This window comes from Erinaceus europaeus, chromosome 21 (genome assembly GCF_950295315.1).
Source record: "Erinaceus europaeus chromosome 21, mEriEur2.1, whole genome shotgun sequence".
In the NCBI taxonomy this organism is placed as follows: Eukaryota; Metazoa; Chordata; class Mammalia; order Eulipotyphla; family Erinaceidae; genus Erinaceus; species Erinaceus europaeus.
In genome coordinates, this window is record NC_080182.1 from 881,190 (window position 1) to 900,172 (window position 18,983).

General features: G+C 45.1%; 1 protein-coding gene across 1 annotated transcript in view; it reads left to right on the top strand.

Annotated features, from left to right (window-relative positions):
• The window catches only part of CPNE4 (copine 4), a 732,756-nt gene that overhangs the window by 52,521 nt on the left and 661,252 nt on the right, over positions 1 to 18,983 (top strand). The gene's annotated exons all lie outside the window — the stretch shown is intronic.

An 18,983-nucleotide genomic window follows, 5' to 3' on the forward strand; every position in this document is an offset into this window, starting at 1 on the left:
TACCCCTCTTATCCTATGGTTTTGTCAGTGTTTCCTTTTTATAAATAAATAAATGTAAAAACAATAAAGAAACAAAAAACAAACAAAAAAAAAGAAAAATGGGAAAGAAGATGTCTTTGCTACTTAATAATACCTTCCCCCGACTTAAAAGAATAATATCTAATTTTAATCCTCTTAACAACTTTATGAGGTTGTTTTACCCCTTTCACAGAGCGAGATCAGAAGACGAAAGGTTGAAGGCCTGAGTGAAGTCACCCCTTTGGTCAGTGGCAGAACTGAGATTACACTTTGTGCTCTCTCTGCCACATTACTTGCCTGTTCTTAGGAAAACTTAATCCATCATCACCCACTCTCCTTGGGAAGGTGACTCAGCCACTACTCCCCTTCTACATGAAAACTTTCCTATGTGTGAAGGAAATGTTCTGCTGACTTCAGAAGGACACCCCAGGGACCAGTAGTTATAAAGAATTCATGAGGAAAACAGAAGTGACGCTGCAAAACCTCCAGCCCCACACAAGCGGAAGCTGTTCTAGCTCAGAGAGGAGGAAACCCGGAGATTACCATTTTGCTGACCTCACAGAACTGCCTTTTTCCCCTCCAGTCTGTAAGGTCCACCAGGACAGAGTTCACTGAGAGCTTGAGAGAGTTCAGCTGTTGTGCTTTCACAGTATGCGTATTGTTCTATTATGGGGTGGCTGTCATTATCAAGTTGGAGGGTTTGAGGCTGAATATTCATGACCCTGTTTTGTCAATAGACCAGAAAGAGAAGTTTTGAGGGCAATTTGGTATTTGGATGAAGGGATCATTCTCCCCAGTCACCTGAGGGCAGGGAAGGGGAGGGGGGTGTGAGAAAGAATTTCCTGGACAGTCCCTCTCTCCATTATATGCTCCTCCTAAACCATAGTTTTCTTCTATGCTTATTTTTGTGTCCTTTCTTCTGGAAATCGAACCCCTAGGAGCTCAGTTCTTATGAAGACAGACAAGAAAATTGGCAGGTGAGTTCATGAGGCAGCTTAGGCTTCCACAAATCTCCCTCTCTATGCTAACAGGATACTGTGCAAAATGAGTCCTGAATTTCACAAATCTCCCTTTCTATGCTAACAGGATACTGTGCAAAATGAGTCCTGAATTTCACAAATCTCCCTTTCTATGCTAACAGGATACTGTGCAAAATGAGTCTTAATTTCACCTCAGTACATTGCCCTTTCCCAAGACAGTCTGGGTAATGACCAGTAGATGGCGGTCGTCAGCAACTTTTCTGGAAAAGGCTTCTCTTGAGCTTTTACCAGTGTTACTGTCTTGAGTTTAGAGCTTTGCAAATGATGCATTCTCACTCATTTCCTGATTCATCATCTGTTTTTTTCAGAGGTCAGAATGTAAAGGGTGGGTGGAAGGGAAAATTGCTTTCCTTTAGTTTATACAATTGTTTTCCTTAATTTATAACATTCCTTGGTAACTCAAGGATTTTTTGAGAGAGAAATTAGCAAATTCACTGATTACCTCAGAGGATCTGGATATGCCCTCCCCTCTCTGAACACATTGTGCTCCAGAGGTTATTTGCTTAGAGCCCAAAGTCTTTGCTCAAAATAGGTGCTTTTAGAAAGATGTGTGTATGTTGATGGGGAAGATGGCTCACTGGGCCTAGCACACACTTTACCACATGGCCAAGTGCATAGGAAATGAGAGGGTCTGCAATCAAGTGGTTACCAGATACATACAAGAAGGTACCCACTGAGTATTTACATTTTTCATTTAGTGCTTCCTCCTAGAGAATCTCCTGCTTTGATTACTTATTCATTGACACATTTGATAATCTTTAAAAATTTCTTTGTTGGGGGATTAATGGTTTATAATTGACAGTAAAATACAATAATTTGTACATGCATAACATTTCCCAGTTTTCCACATGACAATTCAGTCCCCACTAGGTCCTCCTCTGCCATCATGTTCCAGGACCAGAACACTCCCTGCCATCCCAGAGTCTTTTACTTTGGTGCAATACACGAACTCCAGTCCAAGTTCTGCTTAGTGTTTTCACTTTTAATTTTGTTTTTTAACTTCTATCTATGAGTGAGATCATCCCATATTCATCCTTCTCTTTCTGACTTATCTCACTTAACATGCTTCCTTCAAGCTCCATCCAAGATGGGGTGAAGAAGGTGAAGTCACCATTTTGAATAGCTGAGTAGTATTCCATCCTGCATATAGACCACAACTTGCTCAGCCACTCATCTGTTCTTAGACACCTGGGTTGCTTCCAGGCTTTGGCTATTACAAATTGTGCTGCTATGAACATAGGTGTACACAAATATTTTTGGATGGGTATTTTTGGTTCCTTAGGATATATCCCCAGGAGAGAAATTGCAGGGTCATAGAGTAGGGCCATTTCTAGTCTTCTGAGAGTTCTCCAGACTGTTCTCCATAGGGATTGGACCAAGTGACATTCCCACCAGCAGTGCAGGAGGGTTCCTTTGTCCCCACAACCTGTCCAGCATTTGTTGTTGCTATTGTTTCTGATGCATGACATTCTCATAGTAGTGAAGTGGTATCTCACCGTTGTCTTTATTTGCACTCTGACCATCAATGACTTAGAGCATTTTTTTCATATGTTTGTTGGCCTTTTGAATATCTTCTGTGGAGAATATTCTATTCCTACCCTCTGCCCATTTTGGATGGGGTCATTTGTTTTCTTTTTGGACATATTTGGTAAAGTTTTACTGATCACCTTCTCCATGCCAAATGCTCATCTAGATGAGAGGTCATCAAACTCTGGTTAAGTGGAGAAGCCTAGCTTCGCATCATTTTTATAAATTAAGGTTTTCTTGGAGCACAGCCCTGCTTAGTTGATTTTATATTATCTATGGCTACTTTCATCTACCATGGCAGAGTTGCAGCAGATTGTTTGACCTGCAGAGCCCTTTAGAGAAAGAGCTTACTGACTCATGTCCTGACAGTGAAGATACAGTGGCCTATGAGCTAGAAAAAAAAATTGACATTTTGGGGTGAGGATGTGCAATGAGGAGAGATACAAAAGAGTTAACAAACGAATGGTGTTTTGCTAAATGCTGTTAAGTAAATAGAACAGAGTGATGGACTGACAATGAGGATGAGGATGGGGATGAGGATGAAAATGAGTAGGGCGTGGATTGCTCCTGGGGACTGAAAGGCAAGGCACCATGAGGGTAGGTCTATCTGAATGATGGGGATGGGAGATCATGGCTGATACGTGGCTGGAGAAGCTTTGCCAGTTGCCAGGACCTTGGGAACTGATGCATCTCAGGTTGAGAGAAATTCACGTCAGTCAAATACCCATGATCTGAAGAGATCTGGAGGGACACACACAAGACATCCTGAGCTGTGGCCGTGCCAAGTGTGAGCCCCAATCCCAAGCTTCTCCCAGTGTTTATTGATAAACTATGTATTACGTCATAAACGGATGAGGAACATCAAAAATGCTTTTTAAGTAAAACATACACCAGAGGTAAATGTCAAAGCACAAACAACCATGGTTAAACGCCAGTATCAAAAGGTCAGAACACATTTTCATGGTGGTGGAAAACATCAGACATGTCAGTAGGGGTGTTTAAAACTGCCATTGTCTGAATGTCTTTATGTCAGGTACATTCCTTTGATGCTGTAATATATTGAGTTGATTTCAGTTATTTCATACACAACATCCAAACCCTCAGGGCAGAAGCCAGACATCAGAGTTTTGGGTAACTGCAATGTGTGCATTACTGCTATAGTGCCTCTGGGTCAGTAAAATCTTTCACATATCCAGACTTTGCCCTAGAGTAGGACTTAAATGAGCGACATCGCCTGAGAAACAGACCTCATGGTATTTTTAGTCAAAGCGGATGCACTTGGCAGACAAACAATAAACAAACATGTATCTAGCAAGCATAGAGGCAAAGGTGACCATCAGTAAGATTTCTGATGACAAGCATCAGGAAGGCTGGGGTCAGACAATTTCTTCAGTAGGTTATCTGTAAGAAGACCTGGTAAGAACAACGGGAGTGAGGAAAGAGCTGCTCTGGCTACAGGTGGCCACATGCAAGGAGCTGAGAGGTCATTTAGCTTTGAGAAGAGCGAAGGAAACAGTGAGAAGAGTGGTAGAAGAGGAGGTCAAACAGGCAGGGTCGGCAGGGGTGTACGGGCTACCATTAGACGGTGGATTTACTCAGACTGGCACTGGGCAGTGTTTGGCTGGTTTGAAGGAGCGTCATGATGTGACCCAAGGTAGGCTTTCAAAGATCAGCCTGGGTGTTGCAGACGGCAAGAGGTGTAAGGACAGACGCCAATTAGATGTTCAAGTGAGTGAGATGGAAGCTGTGGTGAGGAGGAGAAGAAACTTAGATATGTGAACGAAGAGTTTTGTTTTAGGAAAATTATGTTTGTTATCCAGTTGGAGACGACTGATTGGCCACTATATATTAGCAAATTTGAAGGGAATCAGAAATAGGATATCAATCTGGTGTCTGAATTTTAGAGTTTGTGGCATAAAACAAACTATAGGTTTTTATAACTGTGAAAATAGAAATAATACTGAGAAAAAAGTGGGAGAAGGATATCAAAAGGATATATATATTTCAAAGATATTCTCAGAGAGTAGGAAAAGTGTGAAGTTTAGCCAGATTCTAATTCTTTCTCAGACCCTGAGTTATCAGTTACAGAAGCTTGGCTGAGGCCTCTTACCTCTTGGATACTCAGTTTCCTTATGTTGAAGAACTCTGACATCCATTATATTTTCACTCTGATACAAAAGATGATTACCAGAGTGTTCTCCTCCCTCAAATAGTGAGTGAGTGATTCTACCTGGAGGAACCAGCCTTCCTGATCTCCACATACTCTCACTTGGAATCATTTCCCGTCATTGTGCATCAAAGAACATCAGCAAATGCTGTGGACTCAATGTCTAAAGACTCTTCCTTTTCTTTAAATAACTAAAAATAATTTCATTTTTATTATTTATTGGATAGAGACAGAAAGAAGCTGAGAGGGAAGGATAAGATATATAGATGGGAAGATAGGTAGGTAGGTAGGTAGGTAGACAGACAGACAGACAGGCAGGCAGGCAGGCAAGCAGACAGACAGACCTGCAGCACTGCTTCACTGTTCCTGAAGCTTTCCCCCTACAAGTGTGGACCAGGAGCTTGAAACCAAGTCCTCGTACATTGTAATGTCGCGCACTGCCAGATACACCATTCCCGGCCCTAATTTTCTCCTCCCTTCCTCTCCCTTCTCCTGCCCTTTCCTTCCCTTCCCTCCCTTCCCCCTTCCTCCCTCCCCTTTCCTCCCTCCCCCTTCCTCCCCTCCCCCTTCCTCCCCTCCCCCTTCCTCCCTCCCCCTTCCTCCCTCCCCCTTCCTCCCTCCCCCTTCCTCCCCTCCCCCTTCCTCCCTCCCCCTTCCTCCCTCCCCCTTCCTCCCTCCCCCTTCCTCCCTCCCCTTTCCTCCCTCCCCCTTCCTCCCTCCCCCTTCCTCCCTCCCCCTTCCTCCCCTCCCCCTTCCTCCCTCCCCTTTCCTCCCCTCCCCCTTCCTCCCTCCCCTTTCCTCCCCTCCCCCTTCCTCCCCTCCCCCTTCCTCCCTCCCCCTTTCTCCCTCCCCCTTCCTCCCTCCCCCTTCCTCCCTCCCCTTTCCTCCCTCCCCCTTCCTCCCTCCCCCTTCCTCCCTCCCCCTTCCTCCCCTCCCCCTTCCTCCCCTCCCCCTTCCTCCCCTCCCCCTTCCTCCCTCCCCCTTCCTCCCTCCCCCTTCCTCCCCTCCCCCTTCCTCCCCTCCCCCTTCCTCCCCTCCCCCTTCCTCCCTCCCCCTTCCTCCCCTCCCCCTTCCTCCCTCCCCCTTCCTCCCTCCCCCTTCCTCCCCTCCCCCTTCCTCCCCTCCCCCTTCCTCCCTCCCCCTTCCTCCCCTCCCCCTTCCTCCCTCCCCCTTCCTCCCCTCCCCCTTCCTCCCTCCCCTTTCCTCCCCTCCCCCTTCCTCCCCTCCCCCTTCCTCCCCTCCCCCTTCCTCCCCTCCCCCTTCCTCCCCTCCCCCTTCCTCCCCTCCCCCTTTCCTCCCCTCCCCTTCCTCCCTCCCCTTTCCTCCCCTCCCCCTTTCCTCACCTCCCCCTTCCTCCCTCCCCTTTCCTCCCCTCCCCCTTTCCTCCCTCCCCTCCCCCTTCCTCTCTCCCCTTTCCTCCCCTCTCCTCCTCCCTCCCCTTTCCCCCCTCCTGTCCCCTTCCCTTTCTTTAAAAGATCTATTTATTAATGAAAGAGAGGAAGATATGCAGAGAAATCGAGAGCTTGAACTCGGGACCTCATGCTGGAGAGTCCAGTGCTTTACCCACTGCACTACTTTCTGGGCTACTGGGGGCTTTTCTTGATCTAGATGAAGTTAGGATCTCAGAACACATTCAGAGACTCCTAACTTCTTGGCAACTTTCTCATCTTGTGCTGATGAGGTTGAAGCAGTGGTAACATTGCATTGGTCTTCAGAGCTGATGTTGGGAAGAGAAAGAAAACAAAAAACAAAAAACCCAGGATTCTGAACTTGCCTGGAGCATGGCCAGAAGACTTAGAACTAGGCAGTTCTCCAGTAACTCTTGCCAGTGTTTTCAAAGTGGCCTAGACACTGTCACCATTGTGCCAGCAGACCTCTGCCCCTGCTGCGTCATCTGAAAATGGAGAGATGGAGATAGCTGGCCTTACTGGCTAGCCCAGGAGGCTGGCCTCAGGCCACCTTAGACTTTGCAGCCAGACTCTGCACTCACAGTGACTTAACAAGTTGCTTCCCTTCTTTGAAGTTAGTTTCTCCTCTGTGAAATGTATGTGGCATTAGCTTACTGGGTAGTACATAGATGAGTGGAGATCATCTTTGTAAAAATAAGCAGTTGAATCAGTGTTAGTAGAATACATCCCTGGGTTGTCCTTAACATGATCTGCCTTGTATGAGTCCATGGTAAGATGGTGAAACATGAGAACTAGGGCTAACCATGGGGAGGAGGTTGTGAATGTGAAAGGTGCTGCTGGAGTGGGCAAGGAGAGGAAGATTGTCTGTAAACTTTGGGTGCTGCTTCCAGAACTCAGTCCTTTATGCCTCCCACCTGTCTACAAGTATAATGTACCACTTTTTGTCATTAAAGACCACCTTAGCGCACCCTGCCCTGAAGAGATTCTAAATGTAATTTTAACAAGCTTCATTTATTGTGCACTTGTTCTCTGTTGAGCAGGGAAGCAGTAGGAAACAGATTGATGAGGTCAGAGGGGGTGGCAGTGTGCTCCTAAATTGGGGTACATCCAAGACTTGAGGCACGCACAGAGCTTCCCTGATGCTAGAACAGAGAAGGTAACTCAAGACAGGTGCATTTGCACTGACAAATGTTAAAGTGCTTCCGCTTCATCTTGAGGTCTTGTTAGGATGAAGATTCTGACTCATGACACCTGGAGTGAAATTCTTCATTTCTAACAAGTTTCCTGTGATACGGATGGAGCTGCTTGAGGGGTTACTTAATTTTTTCCCATCATTTTATCAAGGAAATGTAAATTTATAAAACTGTAATGTCACAGGGGTAGAGTTCTATATCACCCCAAGATGCACATCAGACTATGTCATCCTCTACCACACGGTGATCCTATTCCATCATGGGGCTCTATATTCTTGACACTCTGTTGGAGGATGGGTCCACTGTCCTGGAAAGTCCAGTCCGCAGTTTCCATGAGGTCTGAGTGGGTCTGATCCCAGCCCCCCCCCCCCCCCCACACACACACACGGGTTGAGATATGGCAGGTTCCCCCTGATCTCTGGAATTTATGATGGCTGGACCCCTGGACATGGGTGCCTTTCTACACATGCCACTTCCCCCCTTTCCTTCTTTAATTAAAAGCCATGGATTACTATGTGTGATTAACTTGAAAACTGCCAACAAACATCCTGATTCCTCAGCTGCCTCCCTCCCCCTCCCCCTCCCCCCTGAAGTGCCTGCAGTCTACCTCTAGAAAAATGTACATTGTAGAACTTGTGACCAAACCTTGTGTGGTAACCATTTACTTATGATCAAATAGCCTGTAGGTCAGAATGTGACTGTATTGTCTTACTCTGTGTTTGGGTTAATGGTTACCTCAGACTTCCTCCCCAAGTTAGGGGTATATCTGCCTGCTTTTTCTTTCAATAATTGAGTCGCCCACCTTTCAAGGCCTTTCTCCGAGCTGAATGAGTCTGATTCTCTTCTCTCCGCACACATTGCCCTCGACACCCAGATTTACTCTGGGACTCCCAGGGGGCCGCTTTGACCCTCGCCACCTGTGGCCAGGGGGTCAGGGGACTCAGAGTGGCAGCCCGCAACACCCCCTAACCCCACCCTCACCCCAGTACTGATTCCTGGCTTGCTGTGGTAGAACAAAGTCCATTGAGGAATTTTTTGCATAACTAGTATGCTGTCTCCCCAGCTCCATTTTCTGGCATTATAACTTCCCTTCTGCATGATTTCTACCTCACAACTGTAATCAGAACATTTGGAATTGTATACCAACCACAGAATCTGTCTTGTAATTCTCTCAAGGAGTTCCATGATGAGCCCTCATGAGAGTGGATTGGAGGTCCGTTCCAGTCCACTTCCCCTCAACAACGGGAGTGAAATTATTTGGCACAAAACTTTTTTCCTTAATTTTTTTCCAATTTTATCAGGGGCTAATGGTTTACAGTCTATTTGTTGACACATAGCTATACTCTCTCATCTCCTCGCGGTAGGCATCTGTAAGACACTCTACCCCGGCCCATCTTCTGTTCCACCTGGAGAGAAAGGGTTGGGATAGAGGGACTGATTTTGAGCAGCAAAGGGAGGAGACTTTTTTTTTTTTTTTTTTTTTTTTGCCATTGCTACGGGGGCTTTGTTACATCAGGCTTATTTCTTCAGATGGAGACAGAATCAGACAGAAAGAGACAGGAAACACAGCATAACCCTGAAGCTTTCTCCAAGGCACTTGGAGTCAGGCTGAAATCTGGGCTGCATGCATAGGACAAATAGGTGCTCTCCCAGATGGGCTGTCTTGCTATCCTGCAAATGGAAATTTGGTCAACAAGAGTTTCAATATGGATTTCTTCAAGGTGAAAAATGCTAAGATTTTGTCCTAGAGGACTTGGAAGTCATTGTTGCAATTCATTCAATCAATCATTCAGTCAATAAAAAATTGTCTAGTGCCAGATATTGGGATTCTAGAGAGGAATGTGGCTCAGTGCTCTTTAGAGTCATACTCTAATTGGGGTGACAGGTAGGGATACAATTTTTTCCCCCAAAATTCTTCTGACCCAGATACCCAAAACAGCCATTTCTTCCCATTTCCCATTAAACCCCTTATCTATTCCCTGGCTCAGTTCCTTTTATTCATCCAAGCCAAGGCCATCTTAGAAACTTTGGTATCAGTGCAGGAAGCTGATTGACATGTCTCTAACAAGCAGAGAGCTGGATCTGGAAAGTCATTTTGAAAAGTCTCAGCTCTTTTCTAGCCATGAGACCACAATCAAGATCCTCAGGACCTCGACGTTCCTATTTGTGAAACAGGGTGAATTGCATCTGGCTTATTTATGCTAGTGATTTTTTTACTTGGTTGAAACTGAGATGATGGAGGTAAAGCGTGTTTGAAACTATAAAGTGGTGATACATACAGAGAGATTTCCAATATGTCACATATATGTGCAGTACAGTGTTCTCTCTAGGGAAGAGCATGTTGGAAATAAACAGGTTTTTTAAAATTTTAATTTATTTATAAAATGGAAACACAGACAAGACCATAGGGTAAGAGGAGTGCAGATGGTGGAAGGTCTGGCTTCTGTCATTGCTTCCCCACTGAACATGGATGTTGACAGGTGGATCCATACTCCCAGCCTGTCTCTGTCTTTCCCTAGTGGAGCAGCACTCTGGGGAAGCGGAGCTCCAGGACACATTGGTGGGGTTGTCTATCCAGGAAAGTCCGGTTGGCATCATGGTAGCATCTGGAACCTGGTGGCCGAAAAAGAGTTATCATATAAAGCCAAACAAATAGTTGATAATCATAAACCTAAAGGCTGGAATAGTGCAGATGAAGATTGGGAGGGGTCTCCATTTTGGAAATAGCTAGTAGGTCTATTTTAGGTATATTGCAAAAGGCCCCTGACTTTATTAGTTTTTGCCTGAGCCTGACATGTAATGTGCAGGTGGGCCCAAATTATTGTCTTGGGAGATGATGTCATGGCTGGGAAAAGGACTAGAAAGCTGTATCAGGGAAAAGAGTAGCTCCCAAATATGGGAAAGGTGTATTAAGTACCTAATGAAATAGTTTCTACTTAGACCTCGATACCCCCCTCACCTACTTCCCATTATACTTCCCTCACTCACTCCAAAGCAAACCGTATCAAAGTAAGGACTACAAAAGTGGAATAAGGTCAGTTGACTGGCATACTTTAATGATGACTCTTTAGTCACTATAAGGCCACCCCATCATCTGGGGCCCTAGTTGGGGAGTTCTGGGATTCCCACAGAAACACGATGAGCCTAGACCTCGAATAAATCCCTCTCTCCATTATCACTGGTTATCTCCATCAGAAACAACATAATGGACCCCTTTGGGGACTCCATAGGACCTTGCCCTCAATGTGGATCAACAATGATAAAGAATGTTCCATCCTCTGAAGAGGGGTTGGATAACGTACTCTATCTACCACCTGAAGAAGATGGGTCCTGAAATTGGTGCAACGCAGAATGTTCCTACTCATGACCACAGAATGCAAGTATGGACCTATAGGGATGCAGAGGTCACATAGGCTCCTGTGCTGAATATGGGCCCCAGATCAGATCGGTGGTGTTTACAGTCAACAATATTTCTACACTTTTCCCATGCAACTGATTCTATCCAAGGGATTGTGAGCAACAGTGATGTGTCATGAGCTCTAGGCAGTGGCAGTCAAGAATTAATGTGCTTCCCTTTTCGTCTCCCCCAGAGCAGAGACTCTGAAGGCTACAGGCATCAGATAGCAAGAACATCACAGAAGCAACCCAGATTTCCAGGTAGCCATTTGGAGGAGAATCATATATATCTTACATCACGGTTGTGTGAATACAATTAACTTTTGTTGTGTTAAGGTGTTGGAATCCTGGAGTTGTTTGCTATTACAGAAGAGCTGATTCTGTCCGAAGAATGACCTGGACTCACTCAGACTCTCTCTCCACTTTGAAATGTAGGCAGTTGCAAATATACGGCATTGCCTTGTGCATTTTTGCGGTCAGTGCTTCCTCCTATAAGCGCGTTGTTGTGCAGTGTGTTCTTTTCCTTCAGTGACATATGGGGGCTGTGCTTTATGTTGGTTCCTGCAGAGCTGCCTTAATGATGAAGTATTCCGTATCAGGCATGCGGCCAGTTCTACACTGATGGATATGCCATTCGCTCATTTCCTCATACAGTACTGAAATAAACACATTTTACCTGCTCCTTGGTACATGGGTAGATGACATTTTTCAGACTAGATACTGAGAAGTGGAATTGCTGAGTTGCAGGGCTTGTGCATTTCAAATGTTAACTCAGTCTCTCAAAGGAATCTCCACATGAACTCAATTTGGTGTAAACTATTTATTGTTTTCCTTTCTTTTTTTTTCCCCTTTCATATAATCTGAATTTATTCTTCCACTAGTAATGGGTGAGAGAGTTCATCCCTGTACCCCTTCACATTGCTTGCCAAGAAAGAATATCTAACAGCCATTCCTTACGTTATCTATTGCTGTTTAACAAGCTACCCTAGAACTTGTAATTTGAACGAACAACTTAAAAAACCATTTTATTTATTTATTTATTTATTTTGGATAGAGATAGAGCAGAGTTGAGGGGCCAGGTGGTAGCGCACCTGGTTAAGTGCTCACATTACAATGCACAGGGACCCAGGGTCAAGTCCCTGGTCCCCACTTGCAGGAGGAAAAGCTTCACAAGCGGTAGATGCCTCTCTGTTTCTTCCCTTCTCTCACCCCCTCATCCCTTGTCAGTTTCTCTCTGTCTCTGTCCAATAATAAATAAGATTTTTAAAAAGTTTTTTTTTTTTTTAAAGAGAGGAGTTGAGAGGGGAGGGGGAATTATAAGGACAAAGAGAAACACCTGCAACACTGTTGAACCACTCGTGAAGCTTTCCCCCGTAGGTGACAACCAGGGGCTGGAATTCGGGTCTTGTGCATTGTAATGCGTGCACGCTGCTAGGTGTGCATTACTGCCCAGCCCCTCAAAGAGCTGTTTGTAAAGATGATATTGTATCCTTTGGGAAGAAAATGGATGGTGCTAGAGGTGATTATATTTAGCAAAATAAAAAGAGGTGAAAGACAACTACCGAAGTTTCCCTGATATGGAGAATCTAGAGAACTGAGACCTGTGGACTTGCCAAACAAACAAACAAACAAACAAACAAACCAGATTGTCTCTAAGACTTTGTGACAGCTCTGGTGGTTATGGTTGAGAGAGTGGGGCACAGAACTCTGGTGGTTGGTGCAGTGTGAAATTATATCCTGTAATCTTACAATCTTATGAATCATTATTAATCACAAAATAAAGAGGATAGCTTGTAAAAAAAAAAAGAAAGAGCAACCTTTTATTATGTTTTGAAATTCTATAGCCTTGCTGGACTCAGTGGGCAGTTCTTGATGGGATAAGGTGGGAAGAGAAGTAATTTGGAGGCTTAACTGGATGGAAATAGGTGACATGGTTCATTCATGTGACGACCTTTGGTGCTGTCTTCTCCATGTCTTGTCTCTGCAGTTTGGATTTCTTAAGGGTCCACAGATTCATGGAGAGGGAGCAGAATATGCTTGCAACCTCAGGGCACTGGACATTGAGGGCCTAGAATGTCATTTTCCTCACCTTGATCAAGCTGTTTGGGAGAAACTCCTGGAGGGTATGGAAGATATTATTAAGTAGCTCCTGCCCCTGCACTTTGCAGACAGCCTGGAAGAGGGACCAAACACCAAGATGTCAGCAATCTGCATCAGTATCTCCTCTTGCACCTGACTAAGACCACAAAATGCAGATGTGTGCACCTGGAGACAGCTAAAATTAATACCCTTGGGGTCTGCCTCAGCATCCCTGGAACCCACTATAGAAGTTGAAAGACCGGGGAGTCAGGCAGCAGCGCAGTGGGTTAAGCGCATGTGGTGCAAAGTGCAATGACCGGCCTAAGGATCCAGGTTCAAGCCCCAGGCTCCCCACAGGCAGGGGAAGTTGCTGCACAGGCAGTGAAGCAGGTCTGCAGGTGTCTGTCTCTCCTTCCCTCTGTCTTCCCCTCCTCTCTCCATTTCTCTCTGTCCTATCCAACAATGATGACATCAATAAAAAAAAACAAGGACAACAAAAGGGAATAAATAAATAAATATTTTTTAAAAAGACATTGAAAGATCAGGGGCTGGGTGGTGGTGTACCTGGTTAAGTGCACATGTCATCATGCAGAAGGACCTGGGTTTGAGCCCCCTGCTCTCCACCTGCAGAGGGGACACCTCACACGTGGTGAAACAGGTCTGCAGGTGACTGTCTTTCTGTTTCTCTCTCTCACTCTCTCTCTCTCCCCTCAATTTCTCTCTGTCCTATCAAATAAAATGAAAAAAATAAAAAGGAAAAAATAGCTTCCAGGACCAGAGGATCTGTAGAACCAGCAATAACCCTGGAGGCGAAAAAGAGGAAGGAGGAGGAGGAGGGAGGAAGAGGAGGAGGAAGGAGGAGGAGGAAGAGGAAGAGAAGGAGGAAGAGGAGGAGGAGGAGGAGGAGAATGGAAGAAGAAGAAGATGTTGAAAGGGGAAACTTGGTTCTCTCTCTCTCTCTCTCTCTCTCTCTCTCTCTCTCCCTCCCCCCTTCCTCTTTTTCTTCCCCTCTCCCCCCTTCTCAGGCCTGCTATACAGGTACTCTCTCTCTTTCCTGTCACAGCTTTGTTTTGATGAATGTTCATCTTCCTGGAACTGACAGACCCTTGTGAGTTTTCATGCTGCTATTTGTCTAAAATCCTACCAGTGGAGCTTAAAGGGGGATCCCTATGTCTTTTGCTCTGCTCCCTCCATCTGGCCTGAAGCAACAAAATGAGTAACTGGCTCCAGCTCAAGTTCAAGGGAAGAGCAAAAGGACTAGATGACTGTTGATGTCCATCATTGAAGCCTGCCTGACAGCTGTCCTCCTAGCTGAGAGCAGCCGTGTCTTTGAGTTTCAGCAATGTCAAAGCAGTGGCACCTGCGGCACCTTCAATTAGCCAGTGGGACTTTGAGTGTCTGATTCTTGATTACCAAGTGAGTGTGCTCTATGCTAATCAAGTTGGAGAAGTAGGAAATTCTGCTAGGAATCCCATCAGCTTGAAGGTCAGGCATCTTACAGGAGACTGTGTCAGTCAAGGAGTGAACAAGCTTCTCATTTGAATGCTTTCTAAATATGCAAGTGGAAAATAAGATGAAGACTCAGGCGCAGGTTCATTTCCAGCGATCTGTCATACATTTGGGAACTTCAAGGCTGGACATGGTAGGAGGCATTTGAAATAAAAGGCGTAAGCATGCACAAGGTACAAGGTCTGCATCCATCAGAGTGACAGTTGGTTAATTGATTTTTTTTTTTTTTTTGCTCTGGAGGTAAGTGAGTAGGTGGGCCTGGGAGACTGTATAGTGTTTATGCAAAAGACTTGGATGCCAGGGGCTAGATAGTGGCACAACTAGTTAAGCACACATATTACTATACGCAGGGCCTGGGCTCAAGCCCCTAGTGCCCGCCTGCAGGAGAGGAGCTTCACAAGGCGTCTGTAGCTGTCCCTCATTTTCTCTCCTTCTCTATCTTCCCTCCTCCTTTCAGTTTCTCTCTGTCCTATAAAAAATAAAGAATGAGTCGGGCAGTAGCACAGCAGGTTAAGCGCACATGGCACAAAGCTCAACAACCAGTGCAAGGATCCCGGTTCGAGCCCCCGGCTCCCCACCTGCATGGGAGTCGCTTCACAAGCGGTGAAGCAGGTCTGCAGATTTCTATCTGTCTCTTCCCTTTTCTGTCTTCCTCTCCTCTCTTCATTTCTCTCTGTCCTATCCAACAGCAATAATAACTACAACAATAAAGCAACAAGGTCAACAAAAAGGAATAAATAAATATTAAAAAAATAAATGATAAAATAAAATACTTCTATAGAATAAATGACCTTCCTGCCCAAGTCCCAGAAGTCCCAGAGTTGATCCCCAGAACAATCAACTGCCAGAGTTGAGTAGTGCTCTGATCTCTCTGTGTCTCTCTACATCATTAAAAATAAGATAAATACTAAAAATTATTGAGATGAGATGGGGGTGAGGAGAGTGAAAGGGTTTGGATGGTAGTGCAGTGGGTTAAGTGCACGTGGCACAAAATGCAAGGATCAGCATAAGGTTCCTGGTTTGAGCCCCCGGCTCCCCACCTGCAGGGGAGTCGCTTCACAGGCGGTGAAGCAGGTCTGCAGGTGTCTGTCTTTCTCCCCCCCTCCATCTCTCTGTACTATCTAACAATGATGATGACATCAATAACAACAATAACTACAACAATTTAAGAAACAGCAAGGGCAACAAAAGGGAAAATAAAATATATATATATATATTTTTTAAAAAGAGAGCAATAAATATTTTCTTTTAAAATATTTTTACTTATTATTGGACAGAGACAGAGAAGTTGAAAGGGGAAAGGGAGACAGAGAGACAGAGAGACACCTCCAGCCCTGCTTCACCACTCATGAAGCTTTCTTCCTACAGGCGGGGGTCAGGGGGCTTGAACCTGGGCCTTTGCACGCTGCAATGTGTGTGCTTAACCAGGTGCACCGCCACCAGGCCCCAAGTAAAATATTCTCTTTGCCTTCTGCTCATGATTTTTAGAAAGAAGTCTCTCTTTGCTTAGAGAAGATAATATGAAGACATTAATGGTCTTGGTTGTATTGTATTCTTTAAGATATATATCTACATATATATATTTATTTATTATTTTTATGAGCGAGAAAGAGACCAAAGCACTACTTAGTTCTGGCATATGGTGATGCCAGGATTGAAGCTGGATCTGCTGGCATGCTTGAACCTGGGATGTTGGAGCCTCAGGCACCTAAGTCTTTTTTTTTTATTGGAGGGATTAATGATTTATTTATTTATTTTTAAAGGATTTATTTATTCCTGAGAAAGATAGGAGGAGAGAGAAAGAACCAGACATCACTCTGGTACATGTGCTGCCGGGGATTGAACTCAGGACCTCATGCTTGAAAGCCCAATGCCCTATCCACTGCACCACCTCCTGGACCATGGGATTAATGATTTATAGTCAGCAGTAAAGTACAGTATTTTGTACATGTGTAACATTTCTCAGTTTTGCATGTAACAGTTCGACTTCCTCTAGATCCTCCACTGCCATCATGTTTCAGGACCTGAACCCCCACCCCCACCCCTGCCAGAGTCTTTCAAGGAACCAAAGTCTTTTTTTTTTTAATGCCTCGAAGCTTGCACTATGAATTTGTTGCTCCTGGAGGCCTTCTTTTCCATTTTGTTGCCCTTGTTGTTGTTGTTATGAGATAGGACAGAGAGAAATGGAGAGAGGAGGGGAAGACAGGAGAGAAAGACAGACACCTGCAGACCTGCTTCACCACCTGTGAAGCGACTCCCCTGCAGGTGGGGAGTCAGTCGGGGGCTCCAACAGGGGTTCTTGTGCTTTGCACCATGTGCGCTTAACCTGTTGTGCTACCACCTGGCCCAGGCACCAAAGTCTTTTTGCATAACCATTATTCTGTCTCTCCAGCTCATCACAGTAGCATGTTATTAACTTGAAAATGGAGACAGACAAGAGTGTGTACCAGCTTGAGGATGTCTTCTGGACATAATTCTTCATACTGGGCAGTGGGTTCTTGCAAGGATTCTTTTGTGTTTGTCAGAGAGGATCCGAATGCTGTGTCTCTGGCCATGCCGTACAAAACACTTATCTCTGTGCTTGTTTATTTCATCTTCTTCAAAGTTGCCTTACTGTTTATTTCACCATCATGCTCGTGGTTGCACACATGTGAGACCAACTTAAACCAAAATAAAATATGGCTTAGGAGAAGCAAGGGTTTGATTGTTCATATTCTCGCATCGTGGGGAGACTGAATGACTGAACCCATAGACTCCAGAAACTCCCAAGGCGCTCTCTTCCTCTTCTCTCCAATTCTTGTATTGCGGTGGACTTGAGAAAACTGGAAGATAAAGCAGCTCAGAAGTCACTTTTCTCTGCTTCTGCCAACAGCGAGGAAGGGCCCCTCTCTTGTTGGTTCTCATTTTTCAGATCTCAAGCAAGGATTCTGTTGGACCTGTGTTCCCATTTCTCAGTTAATCACTGTTGCTCAGGAAGCATGTTAGAAAGCTGGCAGTACCTGTTTCAGATTGGTTATTTTATTTTATTTTCTGAGAGATAAACTAAGAGAGGCCAGAGGTCTGCTCCAGCATATGTGGTTCAAGGGATTAAACCCAGGGCCTCAGGCAGGGGAGCTCTGTACCCCCCCCTGCTGAGCCATTTCCCCAGCCTTGGGCAACACTGAAGGGAACTACATTATCACAAAGACCAGGGGCTGGCCCCCTCCCAGCCCCAGCCACATCTAGTCACTCCCAGTTCCATTTAGAGGTTAATGGTCATTCTCTTTTAATGGGTCTTTTAAACAATAGGTTGCTGGAGGCTTTACAAATTTGCAGTCTGTTTGAGAGCATGTGCCCTTTGAAAGAACATTAAAAAAAAAGTTAGCAAAACCTCATTCTTCTTCCCAACCTGCAGAAACCACTCTTACATTAGTCGTAGTTTTGAGAACTCCACCAACTAAGAGTACCTTCAGTTTTATTTTGTTGTGGTTTTTATAGGCAAACATGGCATCGAGAACTCTGTATGCACCTTTGCAGTCTGTCTCTGGGTTGACTGTGTGTGTCTTCTGGTCACCCAGCTTCTGTGCTCAGCTGTAGGCTGGGGCCAGTCATGAGTATGGCAGCTGACTGTGGGCAGGTCTGGGCTGGCCTCATCTAGGATAGCCCATCTCTGCTCCAGATGGTCTCCTACCCAAGTGGACTATGATGTCCACTATCTATGATGTCCACTATCATCTGTTCATGATGGTGGGGGGGGGGATGCAGGTGACAGGGTGCTAAGAGAATGAGGAGACTTACCTAGGCCACAAACAGCCCAGATTTGGAGCTGGAAGTCCAGAACTGAGGTCTAAGAAAATTAGCTCTACCTTTTGTGTCTACAGACACACATGAAGAATGGTAGCCATGCATTAGAAAAACAGAACAAAACAATAACAAAACTTCTGCTCCTGTTTTGTTTGTTTTTTTAATTTTCTTTTTCTTTTGTGCAATAAAGGCTTTGCACATGCATGGTTTTCCAGTTCCAAGTCCCCTTTTCATTCAGATAAAAGGAGAGAGAAAGAGAGAGAGAGAGGGAGGGAGGGAGGGAGGGAGGGGCACTTGTGAAGGGGTGAGTTCAGGTTGGATGAGCTTGGGGACACTGTCATAAAATGCATGTTGAATTTCAAATCTACAGTCTTATGAGTCACCCTATCATTTCCCTTTTTAAAGAAATTCTCTCCCAATCAGAGAAGACAGTAGCCAGGGAGATGAAGGCTCACTGGGACTCCAATTATAAGACAGAATGATTCAGGGGTGGTATCAGGGAGCTAGAGAGACCAGGAGAGAAAAGGAGCTTTGGGCTTTGCATCTTCTGTCATATTTCTCCTTTCCAATCACCTGTGATTCAGGTGTCTTACCCACACTTTACAGATAAAGCAATGGAAACGATAATATTAAGACATGTGATTAGTGGCTGGGCAATTCTGTAAGTAGAGTGACACCACACCATGTCTGAGACCCTTGGTTTGATTCCATCCAGCACCACATGACAGTACCACAAACAGCTCCAAGGGGCATTGCCTGCATGTTGGAATGGTGCTTTGTTTTTTGCCCTTCTCTCTCTCTCTCTCTCTCTCTCTCTCTCTCTCCCTTCCCTTCAAGTATGTAGAATGAAAAGTCGGGTTTG